Genomic DNA, 20,882 nt, shown 5'->3' with positions numbered 1-20,882 from the left:
CTGACCGCCCCTGGGTATCTAGGGTCAAAAAATTAAGGGTAAAGAGAGCTGTAGTCAAACGGTCCCTGGGGGAGTGTTCTCCCCCTGTTTGTTTTAAAAGCATAGTCTTCAGAGAACCATGGGCACGTTCAACTATACCCTGCCCCTGCGGGTTGTATGGAATTCCTGTTTTGTGCACAATGCGATGGACCGCACAAAAGGAGGCAAAGGCCTTACTGGTATAACCAGGACCGTTATCTGTCTAATGACACGTGGGCGGCCCATTACCGCAAACGCTTGTAACAAATGTGAGCGGACATCAGAAGTCTTTTCACCGCAATGTGGGGAGGCGAAAAGAAAACCAGAGAATGTGTCGATGGAGACATGTACTCTAGTAAGCACCCCTTGAGGATCTGTCCCTTCCATGACTGGGTAAGCATAATTAGGAGCCTGGGAAACCAGGACTCTTTCCATCATAGAGCACAGTCTTTCCATTAATGGAAGATCAACCCTGTCGAGTGTTCTAGGAGGTGGCTCAGGAGGTGGCTCCCCAGGTGTTTTCCATCTCCTTTTACGCTTCCCTACCTTATAACAACCGAGGCCTTTCTCATCCTGTTCCTCGTCTCCTCCCGACTCATCAGTAGAATAATCTAGGGGAGGGGCTGTTGGTATTTTTTGAGTAGAGGAAGGGGGACTTACCGATGTAGAACTCATAATGGAACTTCTATCTTCTTCCTCCGTTTGTCTCGCTGTCCTGACGGCCTCAGTGGCTAACTGAGTGGCAACAGTGCCACCGGCATTAAGAGCATCTCCCACCACTCTCCAGACCGTCAAAGTAGTGCAAGGAAGAGACTCAAGGCCATATAATTGCTGATGCAAGACAATATCTCCTTTCACCTTATTCCAGTTTTCACTATCGACCTGATCCTGCTTCAGAAACCATTTACTAGTAATACTAAGGGTCTCTACAAATCCTTTAAGAATTTTTCTACTGAGAGGAACCCCAAACTCTTTTAGGAGAGCTTCCAGGGAAATAACTAACTGCCCCTTGGACATTGAATTGCCCATGAATCCCAGCTACCTTACCTTACCTTACCTTACCTTACCTTACCTTACCTTACCTTACCGTACCGTACCGTACCGTACCGTACCTTACCTTACCTTACCTTACCTTACCTTACCTTACCTCTCACCACAGCTGGTCCTTCAGCGGTTCCTTCGTTCTTCTTCGTGCCCCGCGCTGGGCGCCACCTGGCCCGACCCGCGGGGTTCAGAGGCACGGGAAGAGAAGGGCTGAGGATTGAAATGAGGGGCTTGACGACTTGACGCTAGCGTTTGCTTCTTTATTTTTCCTTTATCCTTTTATTACTTTTACATATCTTTCTTTTCCCTGACTTTCTTACTTCCCTGCTTTCTCTCTGCTCCTCTCACAATAACCTCTCTCGCAATAATCCTCTCGCAAATGACCTCTCTCTCAATCACCCCTGACCTTCTCGTGGTTCTCTTCTTATATCCTGGTAGCTCCTCCCATCGTACCTCCCAGTCTCATTTGATTAATAGGAAATACCTGTGGTTTCTCAGCAGGCGAAACGGTAAAGCGAAAACTAATTAATGGCACGTGTGTTGCGCAACACGGCGCATGCTCCAGGCGGCTCCAGACAAAAACTGAAGCTAATCATTAAATAAATAGCAAGTGATGCGCAACCACCGCCCACCATTGGAGAGGGGCAAGGCTGTGAGCCACAGGTGAGTGAAGAAGGCTGAGCACTGAAGAGAGAGCTGGAATACAAAAAAACAAAATAAAACTTCTGCACCACAGCCCTCTCCTAAAGGTCACACAGGAAGAACTTACAGCAACTAAAAACCCAATTAAACCTGTTGCTGAACTTTACTAATGCCCCACACGAACCACCTTGGGAGTCTTGCTCACCTCCATGCATAAATACTGTTCACCTCAGTCATTCATGTTCCATATCAACCGATGGCACTCAATCAAAAACTGAAACACACACAGACAAAAAAGAAAGCTCTGTTAAGACAAGGTGCAGAACTAGACTCCGAGATAACCCAGAGAGTGGAAATTCCAGAAACAACTTTAAATAGATATGGTTCTCATGGTAAAGGTGAATAAGATGTATGAGCAGATGAGGGAATGTCAGTAAGACACAGAAACAGTAAGTAAAATAGAAAAGCTAGAAATACAAATATAGTAGCATAGATGAAGAGCCAAGGAAAGAACCAGTAAACTTGGAAATGATCAATAGGGCTTCTCTGGTGGCCCAGCGGTTGAGCGCTGGGCTGCAAAGCTGCCTGCAGCCTCTGCAGCGCCGGTTCTATCCCCGGCCATTGGGTGAGTGTCCCACATAGTGCGACAGACCTCTCCTGCCACCCGCTGCTCCCCTCAGCAGTGTACTTCATCAGTCTGCCTGCTCTGCTCCCCGCTCTGGCTCTGGTGAATTCTCTCACCCTCCCGCGCTTCTGACTGTACCCAGTGCTTGTCTAAATAAATAAATAAATGAATCTTAAAAAAAAAAAGAAAGAAAATGATCAATAGAAATTACACAAATTGAAAAGCAGTAGAATGTAAACACTGCAGCATTAAGAGCTATAGGGCAATTTGAGCAGACTGATAGATGTGCTTTAAAAACCCAGAAAGAGGGCCTTCCTGGTGGCGCAAGGGGTTGAGCACTGCACTATGAAGCAATCAGCAGCCTGTGCAGCACGAGTTCAATCGCTGGCCAGGGAGCAACCCACATGGCACAGCAGACCTCTCCTGTCTCACCCACTGCTCCCCTTGGCAGTGTATTTCAGTTAATCTTCCTATTATGTTCCCCACTCTGTCTCTGGTGAATCCTATCACCCCTTGCATCTCTGGCCTGTACTCCAGCTCTTGTATGCATAAATTTAAAAAAAAAACAAACCCAAAAGAGAGAGCATTAAATAGGGAAATGGGGCTGAGACTCAAGCTCTATCCCTTCTCTTCAGTGCCTGCCTCACCTTCCCCTCAGTTGTGCCTTGTGTCTTATTTTTTTTTTTCTGTTCTGTGCATTTCATGTAAATGGAGTCATATAATATGTAGATTTTTAAGTCTAGTTTCTTTCATATAGTATATTTTATTTATATATTTTTTACATCATTCATTTTTGTACAATGTATGCTTTCTCCTCTCAGGTGTAGTCCCTGTAAAATTTCACCACCAAGCCTGCTGGTGCCAACTGTCAAAAAAACTTCAAGTCATTGAAAGTGAAGATAGTTGCTTGAGATATGCAGGATTTGGGTGTCTAATCACTACATTTCATCTATTCTGAGGTACACAATGTAACAATTTTCAAAAAAGTTTAGGTTTGTGTCTTGAAGTTAATGGAATGTCATTTTTTCTTTCAATGGTACATAACATAATTCATCTTACAATCAAATATAACTTCAGCTTAATACTAGTACTATTTTTAAAATATGGAAAACCTCACAAAACAGCTAATTGCTTAAATTACTATGTCCCTAATGCCCTAGCTTTTGCTATAGATTGTTAATAAGTTATTATATTGTTACTAGATAAACTTTGCAAACACCACCTTGGTCATAAAAATTTGCCAGCCATTCCCAGAATCCCATCCCCACCACGCCTCCTCCACTAGGTGCTTTGTCCTGTCAATACCCACCCCCACCACTATTCTGAAATGCGTACTTCGTTGTGTATTTCTGTTTTATCACTAAAGTGTACCTTCTTACATGATCTAGCTTTGTCCATTTTTTTAACTGGAATTTCCCTCCTCATTTCTTTGCCTTACAGCCTCAGAGCATTTAATCCACCTGTCCTCATAGTCTGGGCTTGCTAATTGCACGCTCTTGTTGCCTTTCCACAGTTTGCTGTCCTCTGAGGTCCTGTAAGTTGGTGGCTGAATCTCGGGGCACTGTCAGACTCATTGCCAATCCCTTCATCCCACCTCTCTGCCCCCTGCCTACATAGGGACTCTTAGAGCTTTAGAACAACTTACATGTTGCCAGTTTCACAAAAACCCTCGCCTCCTCCCCTCTCCTCTGAGGCCCCCAGCCCCCCTTCCTTTATAATTTGGTCACATCGTCTCTTTATCAGTATAACTACTGCTGGATTAGTGAATGATTTCTCTGGTCACTGTTTTCCAGGTCAGGGTGGTCCCTCTCATCCGAGAAAGAGACTGCTTTGGTAACCCCCTCTAGAAGGGGCAGCTAAGGCTGAGGGGCCCAGGAAAGGGTGCCTGTCCCCACCTAGGATCATGTACCGCAGAATCCTGAAGGGACGCCACTAATTCTCCATACACTCCACGTGCTCTCTTTTCTCCCTTGTTGGAAGATCAACTTCCATACCTTGGTATGCCTGTGAGATGCATCCTCCTTCATTGGGACACCTCTGACCCCCAACTCTAACCTCTATACAAACTGCCAGAGAGAAAATTGTGGCCACTAAATGGAACCCTAGAGTATTACACCATCTTGCAGCTTGATCTTTTTTTTAATGAGGGAAAATGGTCTGATGTCTCTATTTTCGAAACTTCTTGGCCCTAGGGCTAACCTGGACTTATGTAAGGATTGTCGGGTTGGTGTCGATACCTTGGCTCTCCTTGGACCTGCCCCAGAAGAGACCCCTGACCCCTCTCAGGCAACCTCCCTACCCCAGGCCTTGCTGAGAATGAAAAGCACTAGCTTAGTCATTTTCCTGCCACCTCTGCACGCCGCCTTCTCCCTCTCCAACTTAGCATCCTTCCCAGGCTGCCCTCTCACTCCCTTCTCTGCCCTCTCCAAGAGGCGTCTGGCGCAAATGGACGAGTCCAAGTAAATGTGCCCTTCTCTAAGTGATCTAACCACAGTTATAGTAGTCTTGGAAAGTGCTCAGACAATCCAGATAATATAAAAGGATTTTAAAAACTGCATCTCCTTTGACCTTAATTGGAGGGATGTCTTAGTACTGCTTAATCAGACCCTATCCTGGGAGGACAGATAGTTGAAGTGGGCATACAGTTTCTGGACTGACTGCACATGTCAAATGCCCAACACCCAGTGGAAACAGTAGCAGTGTTCACGCCCGACCTGCTCAGATTCTAACTGCTCAGGAGTATGGGCCTGAGATAACCTCACTTGCTTACTAGATGGAATGAAAAATAGCAGACAAATGCATCAATTATACCAAACTAGCTACTAGCCATCTGTGTCCAGGTGAAAGCCCCATGGCCTTAAGACTGTGAGAGGTCCTAATCAAACATACTAATCTGTACCTGGGCTCGCTTTTGAAGTTTTGAGGCCCCAATTCCTTTATCAGTGAACTCCTGGTGATCCTTAAAAAAAAGTCAACACTTCAAGTCTACCTAGAATTAGTAATGTGTGTTACATATAAAGTATAAAAACCCTAAAGCTGTGCAGGGTCATTCCCAGCCACTTCTTTTCTGCAGTTGTCACATGTATAAATCTGCATATTTTACACCACATAATGCAGTTATAAATCCTTGCTCTAAAAAGTCATTTATATTTTAAAGAGATCAAGGAGGAAAAGTAGTCTTATATTTGCCTACAGTTATTATCTTAGGGCTCTTCTACAAGGGAGTTACAATGCACTGTGAGAAAAAGATAGTCATGGAGGTCATAGAGAATAATTGAAGACAACACACAAGTATTATAGAATTTATAAATCACAGAAAGAGTCCCCAATAGCCAAAGGAATTATCTGGGTGATTTAGATACTGACCTCCTTTTCTAGTTTATATTTTATTTCTCTGATCAAATCATATGGGATTTTCTTTTTCCTATCCATCTTTTATAAAATCAGATCTAACAAAACTGTCTATATTTCCTGTCCCTGTGTTAGTTGGCAGACTGAGGGCAGCTCAAGACCCCCAACATGCATGCTCTTAATATGTTCTTCCACTCACCACATAAAGGCAAAGTATATATTTTTTTAAGATTTATTTATTTATGCATACAAGAGCTGGGGTACAGGCCAGAGATGCTGGGGGTGAGAGGATCACCAGAGACAGCAGGGGACAGAAAATGCAGGCTGACTGAAACACACTGATGAGGGATGCAGCAGGTGATTCAGGAGAGGTCTGCCTCACCCTGGCTGGCCTGGGATCGAACTTGTGCTGCAGAGGCTGCAGATTGCTTCATAATGTGGTGCTTAACCCCTTGCGCCACCAGGGAGGCCCCAAAGTATATTCTTAGTGCATAAGACAAGACCTTCAACAGAAAACAAGACCTTCAACAGAAAAGAGCTTTAATAGAATCACTGTGCATAGAAGAGAAATTATATAATTTTCCAGTGAATACTCAAAGTTACCCATAACCTTGTGGATAAATGCCCAGTCAAACAGTGTTGACCTATAGCAGGGCCACTGAGGCCTGAAAACTTGTCATAAGTGTAGGGCTCGTTCTGGTGGGGATCCGTAAAATGGGCCAAAAGGGCCAGATAAGACCAGAAGTAAAGTAGCGAAATCAAAATACAAGTCAAGATAAAAGCTGCCATTGTCAACCTCCCAACATGTCCTAAGTCTCATACCCATGTCTTTTCCAAGTATTTCCTTCCATGTCCCCCAAGTCCCTGGTTCAAATCCAAGGCTGTGAAGCAAGCACAGCTTCTTCATATGTCTTCTACTCCACGTGCCCCCTCCAAGTCTTCCCATCAAGTCTTCTCTTCCAAATGCTTTTTAGTGCCTCCTCAACACTCAGCTCTACCATTTAGTAGGTGGGACAGGGAACACAGAAACTCCCCTTTTTAGACTACACTGTTATTATACCTTATGCATTTTACAAGTTGGTTCTATGTCATAATAACACCTTAGATAAAAGAACAGGGCTCCCTGGGCCTCTGTATCTTCAACTGAGATATTGCAATTGCTTCTTTCAAATCTCCCTTGAGAAAAATGTCATTTTGTCTCTGTATAGTTGCCGGGTTTTTTTTCTTGGTGAAACTACTCAATCACCATCACCAGGTGGCGCCTGTCCAGCTTTTGTAGATTGTAGGCCAGCAAACAGTTTTTAAAGACTGAAACCATTTTAAACCTCTTAATGGGGTATCTGAATCCTCAGAAAGGCTGGTATGGGGCAGGGGTGATTACTTACAGCTATATGGTTAGAGTAACTAGGAACATTAAACGTGGGTCTTTGATGTGAATGCTAATGAAGAAGTTTCTAAATTAGTCACCCAGAGAAAAGAACCACTGACTTTAGAGTAAGAAAGTCCATAATTTCAATAGAGCCCTTTCAACACTTTCTGTTAAGGCAACTGGAACCTAAATGAGGTCACCTCAGAGGCAGTGAGTGGAGTGACCCAAGTGACAGGTGGAGCAGGGTCTGGAGTGAAGACTCAAATCACCAGGAAGGAAATGGGAAAGGCTAGAGAAAAGCAGAGGATTTCTGGTAACAGAATAGTCAGTAGCAGCTATAGCCACAGAATTGAACAGAAGTTTGGCTGGAATAGACAATTCATTTTACTTCTGCATATGTCTTTTATCAGAGGGTTTCACAACACTGCTCACACAGTTCCTCGTTCAGGGAGCAGTTGCCCTGTCTTAGGAGCATTGCCGTGGAGTCAGCATTCATGTTGATGGGAGAGACCTAGCATGAGGAATGATGCTGGCACTGACAGGGCTAGGGAAGGAGGGCCGGGCACTAGGCCTGTTGCAGGCAGCCACAAAGGGAAACAGGGTATCCTGGGTGCGAGTCCTCACCCACACTCTTAAGGACTCAGGACAATACTCAAAGAACAGAATACAGGCAAAACTTAATGAAAAGGTTTATTTACAAGGGAAATGAGAAGAGGGAGATCACAGAAAGAGATCAGTTGGTCGATACTTCCTACCAGTAATGCTGTCTGAGCTGGGGCCCTGAGAGCATGCTGAAGGCAGGCAACGCCAGGTGAATACAGACCCACATGTGTTTGTTCTATACCAAGCATGGATGCTTAACTCCACCCTGAGTTTCCAGCAGCACCCCCTTCAGGAAGTCAAGATTAATGACATTCTCGGCATGATGGGAGTTGTAGTACTTGGTGCCTGGCATCGTTTTTTCTTTTTAAAGATTTATTTAATTATGCACACAAGAATAGGGGGTACAGGCCAGAGATGTGGGAAGTGAGAGGATTCACCAGAGACAGAACGGGGAGCAGAACAGGCAGACTGACCGAAATACACCACTGAGGGGAGCAGCAGGCGAGACAGGGGAGGACTGCTGCGCAATGTGGGTTGCTCCCTACCTGGCCAGGGATAGAACTTGTGCTGCAGAGGCTGTGGTCAGCTTCATCGTTTGTGTCCCAACCCTTTGCGCCACCAGGGAGGCCCAGTGCCTGGCATCTTTTTGGCGTGGACGTAGGAATGGAGTTCATAAAACATCAGTGGGTGGGGTTTTTTCAGGACATACTGTTCCAACATACCTACTATAGGAATCTTCACATACACAACTAGCATAGACAGCATGTACACACTGTATGAATAATGACTGGTTTTCTTTGAACTAAAACTTATTTTGAAGTGAGAGTACTAACCCATGATGCCTGAATGAGTGCTAGACATTGATGCTATTAGTCATGCCCAGGTTAAGATGGCCTAGAAACTGATACGAAGTTCTGGGGACTGAACATGACAAATACCAGAAACAGCTATGATAGGCTGTTCTGAATACAACTGTCACTTTCTAATTCATTGTAAAAAGGTCAGCTTGAGATTAGATGCCAGAACAGTTTCTTCAGTGTGCTGTGTCCACAGTTCTCTCAGGTCAGTGGCCAGTGATCTGAAAAATAGAATATAGATTCAAGTCCTGTCTCTGCGCATTGCTTTTCTGTAGTGAGCAGAATCCAACACCAGAACCCAAGCTTAATAATAATACTGCCAGTAATAATACTAAATATCTGCAAACTCATTTTAGCCTTCCAAATTGTTTTACCACAATTGTTGTTAACCTCATTAAAAAAATGCTGCAAGATTGAAGGAAAATTAATTGCATTAAAAAATTAAATGTAAATGAGGTCTTGATGCAGAACTGGCTTATGTAAGGGAGAGGGCAAGGCAAGATACAAACAGAGGTGTATTATATCACTGCTGTCACTGAAATCACAAGATTTCCTGGAAAACACAACTGAAATTACCCTGCCTGAGAACTCTTCTCTGCTCCTTGATAGCTTTCAGTGTAAGAGCAGCCCTGACAACGAGCAGTCAGTTTGCATATACAAAATGAGGCTGTGACTCTCTACAGTGAACACAATTGTATGGATCGATCGTCTAAAGAGACTACTCTATGACAGAGTTCGATAAAGACAAAACCAAGACCACTCCATAGTCATGTTTGAATAGATAAAAGCAAGGGTGTCCTCCAACTACAAAAATGACCAGATATATCCTAATCCTGGCTAATGTGACTACTGCTTTTTGAGATCAGCTATAGTTTTAGTAACAATCTATTTTTCCAATTTCTAAATAATAATTACTTAGATAGTTCCAATACATAGCAAAGCCCTGCTTCCTGGAACACTCACCAATTACCCAGCACAACCCTTAGACCTGTTTTTATCACTCTTAGACCTGTTTTTATCACTTTTAGAGTTTTTGCATTTCTCCGGTTGGTGTGAATTCTCCCTGGGGCAAGAAGTTAATAAACTCAACTTTAACTACAAGTGTGTCCAGGAGGACAGCAATATGGGTTGGGAGAAAGGTTTTGTTCCAAGACTCAAGTTTGCTTTTATAAATCCTTCTTTACTGGCAGCATTCCGTATGCCCACCTGTGACTATGCAGGTGCCTCTTTTCACCAACTCTCTCCCTCTGCAGGGCAGCAGCTTCCTGCCTGCCCATGACCTGTACCTGCCAGCACTTCTCTGACCTCCCTCAGCGGAGGCCACTCCTCAAGGCTCTCCATCCTGCTTCCTTCCTTCTTTCATCTCTTCTGCTTCTTCTTTTCTCTTTAGTTCCACCCTCCTTTGGGTGAGCAGGGAACCTGGAACCTCCCCTTTTCCTGGGGACCACCCTGTTACACCTTTATGATAACACGTTCAAATGACCAGAAGATAAAAAGGCAATCTATGAACAAAAGCAAGGATTTCATATACACCCACACACACCCATATACATATATATATGTATATAGACACAGGCGGGCAGGAAGAGCTGTCCCAAAGGGACAGGTTTGCTAAGAGGCCTGCATGGTTGAAACATGCATGTTACAGGGAAGAGGCCTCCCTACCCTATAACAAAGGTATGTCTCTCTCTTTTTTTTTTTTTTTTAAGTTTTTATTTTATACAAGCACTGGGTACAGTCAGAAGTGCAGGAGAGTGAGAGAATTCACCAGAGCCAGAGCAGGGAACAGAACAGGCAGACCGACGAAAAACACTGCTGAGAGGAGCAGCAGGCGGCAGGAGAGGTCTGTGTGCCATGTGGGACCCTCATGGGCGGCCGGGCATCGAACCGGTGCTGCAGAGGCTGTGGGCAGCTTCTCAACCCAGCGCTCAACCACTGTGCCACCAGGGGAGGCCCAACAAAGGTATGTCTCTTTATCATTTATAATATTTTTTAACTTTAGGTCAATTTTGTCTGGTATTAATGTAACTATACAGGTTTGGGGAAATTAGTATTTCGGTGGTATATATTTTGTACTTTTGTTACAGGACAGGGACAGGGCACCCAGAACTCTCAAACCTGCCTGCTCTAAAAAGGTTCTGCCATCCACCACATCAAGACAAAACATATTGAGATCTTTAATGAAAAAGAACTTTAATACAATTAGGGTACAATGCAGAAAAGAAAGAATATAGTTTCTAAATCAAGCACCCAAGGTTACCCATCTCCCTCATGGGTAAAAGTCCACCCTAATGGGATTGGCCCTGAGCAAGGCCCAAAAACCTGCCACGAGTCTAAAGCACCTTCTGTTGGGGACTCATAGAAAAGGGTCAGAAACAGTCAGACAAGTCTGGGGGGAAAGAGCATAATCAAGATAAAAGCTGCCATCGTTAACCTCCCCCTGGGTCTCTCAACCAGTCCAGGACCAAGAAGCAAAAGCAGTTTCTTCACATGTCTCTCTGCCCCCTGCGCCTCCTCCAGGTCTCCTTCTGGCTCTCCATCCTGCTTCCTTCCTCCTCTAGTCTCCTCTCCAGCTTCCCCTCCCTGCTCAGGGAACCTGGCACCTCTCCTTTTCCTGGGCACCACCCTGTTACACTATCTGTAGCTCTTTGAAGTTCTTTTCTCATTGCTACATGGGAAGCTGCCAAATTCATAAATAATAAAGCCAATTAGGTCTTCAAAATTCCTCTGCTGTATTTTTCTTAATACATGAAAGCTAATTCTAAAAAATCAAAAAGAAATAGAACAGAATTGTTCCGTTACCATTCATTAGTTTTCCATCCAGAGGGAACTGGTGGAACAAATTATGATTCATCTATAATAAGCACTGTGTCAGACATTGGAGGGTTCCAATCATTGTTTTAAAAAAAAAAAAAGTAAAACTCATTTACACTAAAGAATATCTCTATGTACCACATATATGTAAGTACATAGCAAAATAAAAGGTCAGTGAATTTTCTATATCCAGTCCCAAACTGTGTGTTTGGGAGGTAGTGTTTCCCACCCATTGTGATGGAAACTTAGAGTAGAAAAATTTAGAATGGTGGTCTTGACACCGAAATTGCAGGTTTTCAGGCCTAGTCTCCCAGCCAGGAATGGATCCCAAGCTGAATCCCAGCCACTAGACCACCACGGGCTGGTGTCTTAAGAAGCTGCAGCATGAACTTCGCAGACGTGCAAGCAAGCAAACAAAGAGGCAGATTTGTTTGGAGAAAGAAAAATTTATTGAGGAGAAAAGGAACAGAAATAAAGTGGGACTCCCAGTCCAGTGGAACCAGGCCAGGGAGGGGCAAGAGACCCAAAGTGGAGTTGTGCCTCAGGGAATATATACTCTCTTCCCCTAATTACTCTAAAGCTCCATCAGTCTCTCTGTGATTGGTTAGTTCTTGCTGGTCTCACTGCCTGAATGTCTCTGTGCCCAGAACAAAATCTCTGTGTCCCAGCCCTTATATTTTTCCAGAGGTGGGGTCAGAGAAGATTATGGATCTTAGAGGACCAATCCAATCTGAACACAAGGCAATATTTTCCACAATAATTCCATCCAAGAACACTATACCCCTTGCTCTGGCAAAATGCAGTTTTTGTTCTTTAAGACTGTCTACCTGTGTCTATGCAGGTGTCTCTTTCTTTTTCCCCCCTCTTTTTAGGTGTTTCTTTCTTAACCTTTCCAAAACCGCAGTTTCTTGTCTTTTAAGAGCGCTTGTCTGTGTCTATGTGGGTGTTCCACTTTCCTTTTCCCCTTTCCTCAATAAACTTGCTGTGTGCTAATAAAAGGGAATGTCTGCTGCATTCTTTCTCAGAGGGGCCCAGGAACCCCACACACCGAACCCCATCATGTGAGCCTGAATAATACCAACAAGAAATTCTCTGACACCAGCCAAGTGTCCTACAATTCTATTCATTTTTGACACTACCTGTGTTATAGAGCAGGAGGGGGGTTAACCTGGATTCCCAAACCTGCCTGCTCTAAATGGGTTCTGCCATCTGCTGCATCAAGAAAAAGCATACTCTAGTATGACCTTCAATAGAAAATAACTTAATACAACTAACTAGTGTGCAATAGGGAGAAGAGAAAATATAGTTTCCAACACCCAAAATTACCCATCCCCTCATAGGTAAATGCCCAGGCAAAGATGATTGGCCCAAAGTGGAACTGCTGAGAACCAAAAGCTTGCTAAAAGTTTCAGGCAGCTTCTGATGGAAACCCATAGGAAAGGAGCAGAAAGGGCCAGGCAAGTCTAGAAGAAGAGCAAAATCAAAATCCAAGTCAAGATAAATGCTGCCATTGTCAGTATACCCACAGATCTCGCACCCATGTCAGTCTCTTTCAAGTGTCTCTTTTTTTAAAAAAAAAAAAAGATTTATGTATGTATGTATTTATTTATTTATACAAGCACTGGATATAGTCAGAATTGCGGGAGGGTGGCTGGGGATCGAACCGGTGCTGCAGAGGCTGCGGGCAGCTTCGCAGCCCAGCGCTCAACCACTGCGCTACTGGGGGAGGCCCTCAAGTGTCTCCTTCTATACCCTCCAGTTCCTGGTACAAGTCCAAGGCCAAGCAAGCAAAGCCTTTTCACATGTCACATTGCTCCATGTGCCTCCTCTAGGTTTCCTTCTTGCTCTCCATCTCTCTCTGCCTCTTCTCAGCCAGGTCCTCTCTCTTTTTCAGTCTTTCTGCTTTCAGTCTTTTCTAGCTTCACCTCTTTGCCCAGCTCTACCTTCTTTAGGGGTGAGGCAGAAATTTTGGAACCTCCCCTTTGCCTGAAGATTAGCCCTTTGTAACTGGAGATAGTATCAGAATCTGTTATATGGCAGGAAGAGGGCACCCCAGCACCCCAAAACCTGCCTGTTCTAAATAGGCTTTGCCATCTGCCTCTACAAGACAAAACATATAAGACCCTTAATGGAAAGGAACTTTAATACAATTAGTGAACAATACAGAAAAAAACAAAGAATATAGTTTCCAAATCCAGCACCCAAGGTTACCCATCCCCTCGTGGGTAAAAGTCCGCCCAAATGGGATTGGCCCAGAGCAAGGCCGAAAGCCTGCCACGAGTCTAAAGTACCTTCCATTAGGGACCCCTAGAAAAGGGTCAGAAACAGTCAGACAAGTAAGGGGGGAAAAGAACAAAATCAAAATCAAGATGAAAGCTGCCATTGTTAACCTCCCTTCAAGTCTCTCAACCAGTCCAGGACCAAGAAGCAAGCATAGTTTCTTCACATGTCTCTCTGCTCCATGTGCTTCCTTCAGGTCTCCTTATGGCTCTCCATCCTGCTTCCTCCCTTCCTCAGTTTCCTCTCCAGCTTCTTCTCTCCCTGCTCAGCCCCACTCTCCTTTCGGTGGGACAGGGAACCTGGCACCTCCCATTTTCCTGAGGACCACCCTGTTACAATTCCACAGGTTTTTTTTTTTTTTTATTTGTGTGTAGAAGAACTGGGGTGTAGGCCAGAGGTGCATGGGGTGAGAGATTCACCAGAGACAGAGTAGGGAACAGAACAGGCAGGTCTACTGAAATACACTGCTGAGGGGAGCAACATGTGAGGTCTGCTGTACCATATGTGGGTTAGCCCCCTGGCCAGGGATCAAACTCATGGTGATAGCACTGAGAATTAACTTCTAGGCCACCAGGGAGGCCCCCTTTACTCTCAATATTTTAATATTGATTGTAAAGACACAGTTGTCAGTAATACCCATTCTCCAATAATCTAGTTTTAGTAATTCTGTGACTCTTTTTGGATAAAGAATATGTATCTTCTGTGACAATTTCCTTAAGGTCATTACTTTGTTGTAAATTTGCATTTTATTGTCCTGGTATGGATTAGATACAACGAGTGGTAGGAAGTGGGTGCTCCAGTCCCTGATTTCCTTCTACACTTTAGTGATGGTAACCTGTGGATCATTTCTTGAACACTTACTTAAGACCACAAGCTGTGTCAAACATGGAGGGCCACAGTATACATGGCTCTGCTTACAACTGCTTAGTAGCTCGTATGAATTTTTAATTGCTAGCATTAAACCCATTCTACAGAAGTTTATTAAACTGACTGAGAGTTTACATGATTTCCTAAATGAGCACTGCCCTGGTGTGGATTGGCAGGATCTGGAGTCTTTAATGGTTTGAGTCTTGAAGAAAATATTCTCATTCTATCAATACCTTGATTCAATTAGCTCATGTCCGCTTAGTAAGGAAGACCTGAAAGGACACTTGGTTAATCTGAAGCAGAAACAAAATAAAACTTAGTTTAAATTTTTTTCTTTTTTTTTTTTTTTTTTGTGAACCATACAGTTGACTCCCTTGTAATTATCTTCCCATCCTATCTGAGTCCTGTCTGTGTCTGGGGGTGCCCAGCCTCTGCCAGAAGCAGTAGTCCTTCCACACACACCTCAAATCTTCCACACTGACCTGTGTGAAACCACAGTCAAAATCTGTGGGAGTTTATAAAGGAAATAGGAGGCATCCTAAAGGCCATAAGCCAGTGTAAGATTGTTTTTTTTTTTAAGTGTGATGAGATATGCATGATGTGAAAATTTTCATTTTAATTATTTTTAAGGTGCAATTGAATGAATGGTATTAATAACATTCACTTTGTTATGCAACCATCACCACCTTCCTTCTCCAGGACTTTTCAATCTCCCAAATTAAAACTCTGTGCTCATTAAACACTATGACCCCAATCCTCCCCACACCCCTGCCACCATCCTACTTTCTGTCTCCATAAATTTGACTATTGTAGATACTTCATATAAGGGAATCATACAATATTTGTCCTTTATTACACTAAACATATTGTCCTCAAGTTTTATCCATGTCATATGAATAAAAATCTACTTTCCTTTTAAAGCTGAACGGTATTCTACTGTATGAATATACATTTTGTTCATCCACTCATTCATTGGTAGACATTTGAATTTCTTCTACCTTTTAATTTTTGTGAGTAATGCATCTATGAACAAATGTGGGTGTACAATTTGAATTTTTAAAGAAAACAAAAACTTTTGTCTAGATTTTACAAGCTCCCAAAGAAGTTAGTTGTCCATACCTGAGGAATATTTTCATATTTTTAAATATAAAGTCTTTAGGGCCTCCTCTGGTGGCTCAGGCGGTTGAGCGCAGCACTGTGAAGCTGTCCACAGTCTCTGCAGTGCCCGTTCAATCCCGGCAGGCCAGCAAGGGTCCGACCTGACGCGGCAGAACTCTCCTGTCTCGCCCGCTGCTCCCATCAGCAGTGTATTTTGTCTGTCTGCCTGTTCTGTTCCCCGCTCTGTCTCTGGTGAATCCTCTCACCCTCCCGTGCATCTGGCCTGTGCCCTGGTTCTTGTATAAATAAATAAATAAGTAAATAAATAAATAAATCTTGTATAAATATAAATAAATAAATCTTAATAAATAAATAAATATAAATATAAATAAATAAATAATAAACAAATATAATAATATAAATAAATATAATAATATAAATAAATAAATAAAATAATATAAATAAATAAATAAATCTTTAAAAAAAAGAAGTCTTTAGTGGCTGAAGGAGGAAGAGGATGTAGCTGGAAAGGAAAGTAAGAGATCTAGGAGATTGTGAAGCAACAATTCTCTGGAATTCAAATAAGGATTCATATTTTTTCTTTTAATGAAGAGAATATGACAATTACCTCAAATATTAAAGAATATAAAGCTAATTAGGAAGAGGACTGAATTGTTCTAGGATGACTATATGAGTTAATTGATGACCTTAGCAAGAAATATTTTATTCCATTAATTATGGAGACAGATGTGAGCTTGCAAAGATTTAAGAAATGTCTGATGACTGTCTGAGAATAATGAGTAGAGACTCCTCTTTTGAGAAGTTTCAAGGAATATGAGACAGAGTAAGCCAGGTATTGGGTAAATGGGAGATATTAGCATTGAGAGGAAAGTAATATTTGAGTTTTGAAACATCATCTTGTTTAGTCATCAAAGCGATCCTCTTCCCTGCCTCCCTAGTTTTGCCTTGCATGCCTGGGAACACTCATGCAGGGGGAAATGGTCACTGTGTCAAATGGGCTAAGTAGAGAGTTAACAAAACCCAAGCCTATCTGACCCAAGACCCAGACTCCAAGCAGCAGACTTAGCAACTTCCTGCTTCAGTACCCCACTGCTAACATTACATGCCCCACCCCATGGGAATACAATGCCCCTATGGCCTCTATACTGTTTCTCCTTTTTAAACCATCTCTCTTTTCTAGTATCACTTCAGAGTCAATCTTCATAACCATTTTCCTACCAGCACCTTCTCTTCCCTGTCTCCCTGGTTTTGCCTTACGTTCTTGAGGACACTCATGCAAGTGACAGTGACTGGAGAAAGTGTACATCTGCTCATGAGGGCAAGTCACAGCCGAAGAGCAAGCATCCTACTTCTCTCATGCAGATGGGTGCCACACATCCATCTCCTCTATTACCAGAAATGACTGGGGTTTGCTGCCTGTCCTATAAGCAGAGATAGGTATCGAATCTACAAGCACTTTTACTTTTCAGAAGAAACCATTCTGACATCTCGTCTCAAGCTGGTCTTTTTATAATGGGTTAGAAACAGACACTTATAAGCAAACAGCCCATCAGAACAATCTGCCACAGTCAATATTTCTAGTATTCATCACATTCAGTCCCAAGAACGTGTTATTAGCCTCCCAGTTGTCTGACCTAGTCTGTAGAGCCTGGTTAATTTCTGATGGCATCAATATTTAGCACTTCCCCAGGCATCACTGGGGCAGGAATCTCAGTTCAAAGGAAGAGTTTTAGTGCAAAGAAAACTGACCATTTATTATATGATACAGGGCAGCAAGGGGCACTAAAATAGGACAAGGACACTGCCCAAATAATTTACTGGTCTCTGTCTAAGTTCTTCACCCTCATGCACAGTTGCTAGAGTACTCAGGCTCAGAGAACAATAACAATGGGATTTATTTAACAAACCAGGGAAAACAAAGAGTTATTGAGGCCAAAAATAGCTCTTACCTCACCCAAAGCAGTGTCCAGTATGTTCCAGTCCTAAAGAAAAGCAGCTAAGATGGCGTCTTCCTGCAACTGAGGATGCAGAGCTCCTCTTCCAAACAATAGGCCATGTGCCTGTGTGGACACATGGCAGCCAGAATATAGCTCAGGTTCCAACTCACAAAAACAACAGAAGACACAACACACAACAGGAGATGCTCCCAGCACATCACCAGGCAAGCAACACTCAAAACAGCAGCGGTAGCAGCCAAATGACCCAACAAACAGCCATACTCACATATCTCAGCAAGGTGCCTGGCTCCAGGTCTTCACCTCTGTCAGACCCTAACAGCAGCAAAATGGGAACAGTTTCAGTCACTAGGCTTCCTGCAAAGCCTCCAATCTATTTCTCTCTGAGATTGACTGCTGGAGGCCTCCACGTTCAGAGGCTCAAACAGCCTTCTGAATTCAGAACACTGAATTTTCAAATGCCAAATCTGGTACACTGAATAATCCAAAGTCCCTTCTGCAGTCTTTTATATTTCTTATTAGTTGTTCCACCCCAAAATGTGATACTTTACAGCATTTTCCCTGGGGCTATCTATCCTCACCAGCAACCCACCTCCAGGGGGCACCACCAGGGTGTGTATGTGCCCTTGCTGTGTGCGCAGATTCCTATACTAGGTACAGTGCCCTCCACTCCTCCCTAGCCCGCAACATATATTTTCCTCTTCTCCATCTCACTGTTAGCTGAAGACCTTGCATCCTGTTCCTCTGAGATTAAATTTAGCAACACAGTTAGCATTTATACTTTGATCAGAGTTGTTTCTTGGAGTACAGAAAAGAAAGTCAGATTTGGGTGGGTTTAAGATAGAATAGGAGACAGGAAGGCAGAACAGGAGACAGTAAGTGTGCTTAGATAAGTATTTCCTGGAGGATTACACAAAAGCCCAAGAAAATGAGCCATGTTTGGGAAGGAAAGTGGGGCCAAGACCATTCATCTAGGTGCTTGCATAGAGTAGGGCACAGAAGCCCTGCCCCTAACTCACTCCCATCCATGGAATTCTCAGTCATAAACTCTACCCAACCATCATGACCATCATCGCCAGATGAGATCCCAGAATAGAGAAAGAGGAACTGGTTGGAAAGTCTCCAGAAATATGAAGGGATATGTTTCCAGCTGAGAGCAACACTCAGAAGAGAACTTCCCAGAGGGATTCTGGATCCTCCAGAGGTAGTATTCAGCCTAGATAAACCATAGACTGAAACAGTCCCCACTGTTCACATCTTTCCTCTGGGCTGGTTTAAACTCAAAGCCAGGTGTGGCTAGGATTTTTGTTTGTTTTAGGTGGAGAAGTAATTAAAATGAAACAACCACTATTAGTGAATTTGCCTTGCCAATCTACCTCCAGGAAGGAAACAGCACTCATAATTGACTATGATATTGAAAGCAGTCTCTTATTCTGCCCCCTAGTCTTTTGGCAGAAGTGTCAGGAAGAGCAGACTTTGTACATCAGACCCCTTTCAGCTGTCACCACTGTGCTTATATCACAGAGGGGCAGCCTGTGCAATCCTTGCAGGGCTGTGCAACCCCCCTTCTGGCTAAATTCATAGCGAGTGGGTTCTTGTTGCAGCAGTTTTGAGTGGTAAATCTGTCCCCTAGCTAATGGTGGGGCTGCCTTTCATCTTCTGTCCACTTGACAGGTGCTAGAGATGTTGAGTTGCCGGTGAAGGAGTAGGAGGCTCTTCAGTTAATTTCTAAGTGATCTCCTATTATTTATTCCTTTAAGGATATTTCAAAGCAGGTAAAGGGACACTTAACTAGTTATTTAACCCTCTTCACCTTAATGTACTTCCTCCCTTATCAACTCCCAGTAATTTCAGGTTCTTTTTTTTTTAAAAGATTTATTTATTTATGCATATAAGAACTGGGGTACAGGCCAGAGTTGTGGGGGATGAGAAGATTCACCAGAGACAGAGTGGGAAACAGAACAGGTAGATTGACTGAAATACACTGCTGAGGGGAGCAGCCGGTGAGTCAGGAGAGGTCTGCTGCGCTATATGGGTAGCTCCCTGGCTAGGGATCGAACTCATGTTGCAGTGGCTGCAGCAAGCTTCATAGGTTGCATCTTAACCCCTTGTGCCACCAGGGAAGCCCTCAGGTTCTGACAGAATACTGGTGAGAGCCTGCAAGGAGGGCTAAGTGGTAACAGGATTAAATTATTGATTTAGCCATTGTGGTGAAAGTGAATAGGTGGATGAAAACTGAAGCAATGGTGGCCAGTGAAAAGTGTTTCCTTGGAGAGCAATATCCCTCAGTGTGTGATCCAGTGAAGCAGAGTGTCAGATGTACTTATGCTTTAGACTCTATAGGAAGGTTTTCTTCCCTTCCCAGCCTTCTAAGCAACCTCCCACCATGTCAGTGTGGTGGGCGTGATGGGTACATTGCCTCCTGCTGGACACAGGGAGAGGCAATCCCCCCATGTCTGTGGTGGTCTCCCAATTTGGATGGAGTAGGGTAAGTCATGCTCAGGCTTTTGCACTGTTGGCTTCTGTGGCTATCATGTGCGGCCTTGAATGTAGAAGGCTCTGGGGGGCATGGGCTCTGGGCACTCTGCCTTATGGTGGACACCTGGAATGTGGTGTGGGCTTGTGGAAGTGTGCACACCTGAGCCTGAAGACGGAGGCCATAAGGGAGGCATCACACAGAAGATGACGGCAGAGTGGCTTTAAGAGACCGAGAGGAAGCCCAGAGGAAAGAGCATATAGAGATTCGCAAGGGGGCCCAAATTGCTGTGTCCCTACTGGCTTGTTTTCCCTGTGAACTATTAAAAAAAAAACAGTGGGGATGATGCCAAGCTCCAAAGTTCTCTTTTAAGCTCCAAAGTTCTCTTTTAAGCTGCCTGAGCCAACAGTGAACTTACCAGGCCTGGGATGGTTGCAGAAAGGTGGGGTCTTCTATGTGTGTTTATGCTACACTGTACTCCACAAAGTCCATAAGTGTAGGTTAGAAAGAAGTTCCTCAAACTTTTGTTTTAGAGTATCTCTGGCTAACATATGTGCTAAAGTTGAGTAGTTGACTGATGGAAGTGAACATATTTGTTAAGTTTTTTGTAAGTTTGATTTTAATGCTATGTAAATGTCCCATGTACTAAACTTGTTAACTATGAATCTGTGCCTCTGTCTGATTTGTTGGTAAAATACTTATCTTCAAACTATATTTAATTTGTAAATCAAGCAAATAGATTTTCCATCTATTTTTATTACATTGCTATGTGATAAAGGATGTTAAGGTTGTTACTGTAGCAGAAAGACTTAAATTCTGTGGGAAGGCTTCCTGGAAGAAATGGCATCTAACCCAAAGGAAC

The sequence above is a fragment of the Talpa europaea genome, assembly GCF_964194135.1.
Source record: "Talpa europaea genome assembly, chromosome: 14".
NCBI lineage: Eukaryota > Metazoa > Chordata > Mammalia > Eulipotyphla > Talpidae > Talpa > Talpa europaea.
Note: the sequence above shows the minus strand (reverse complement) of the source record.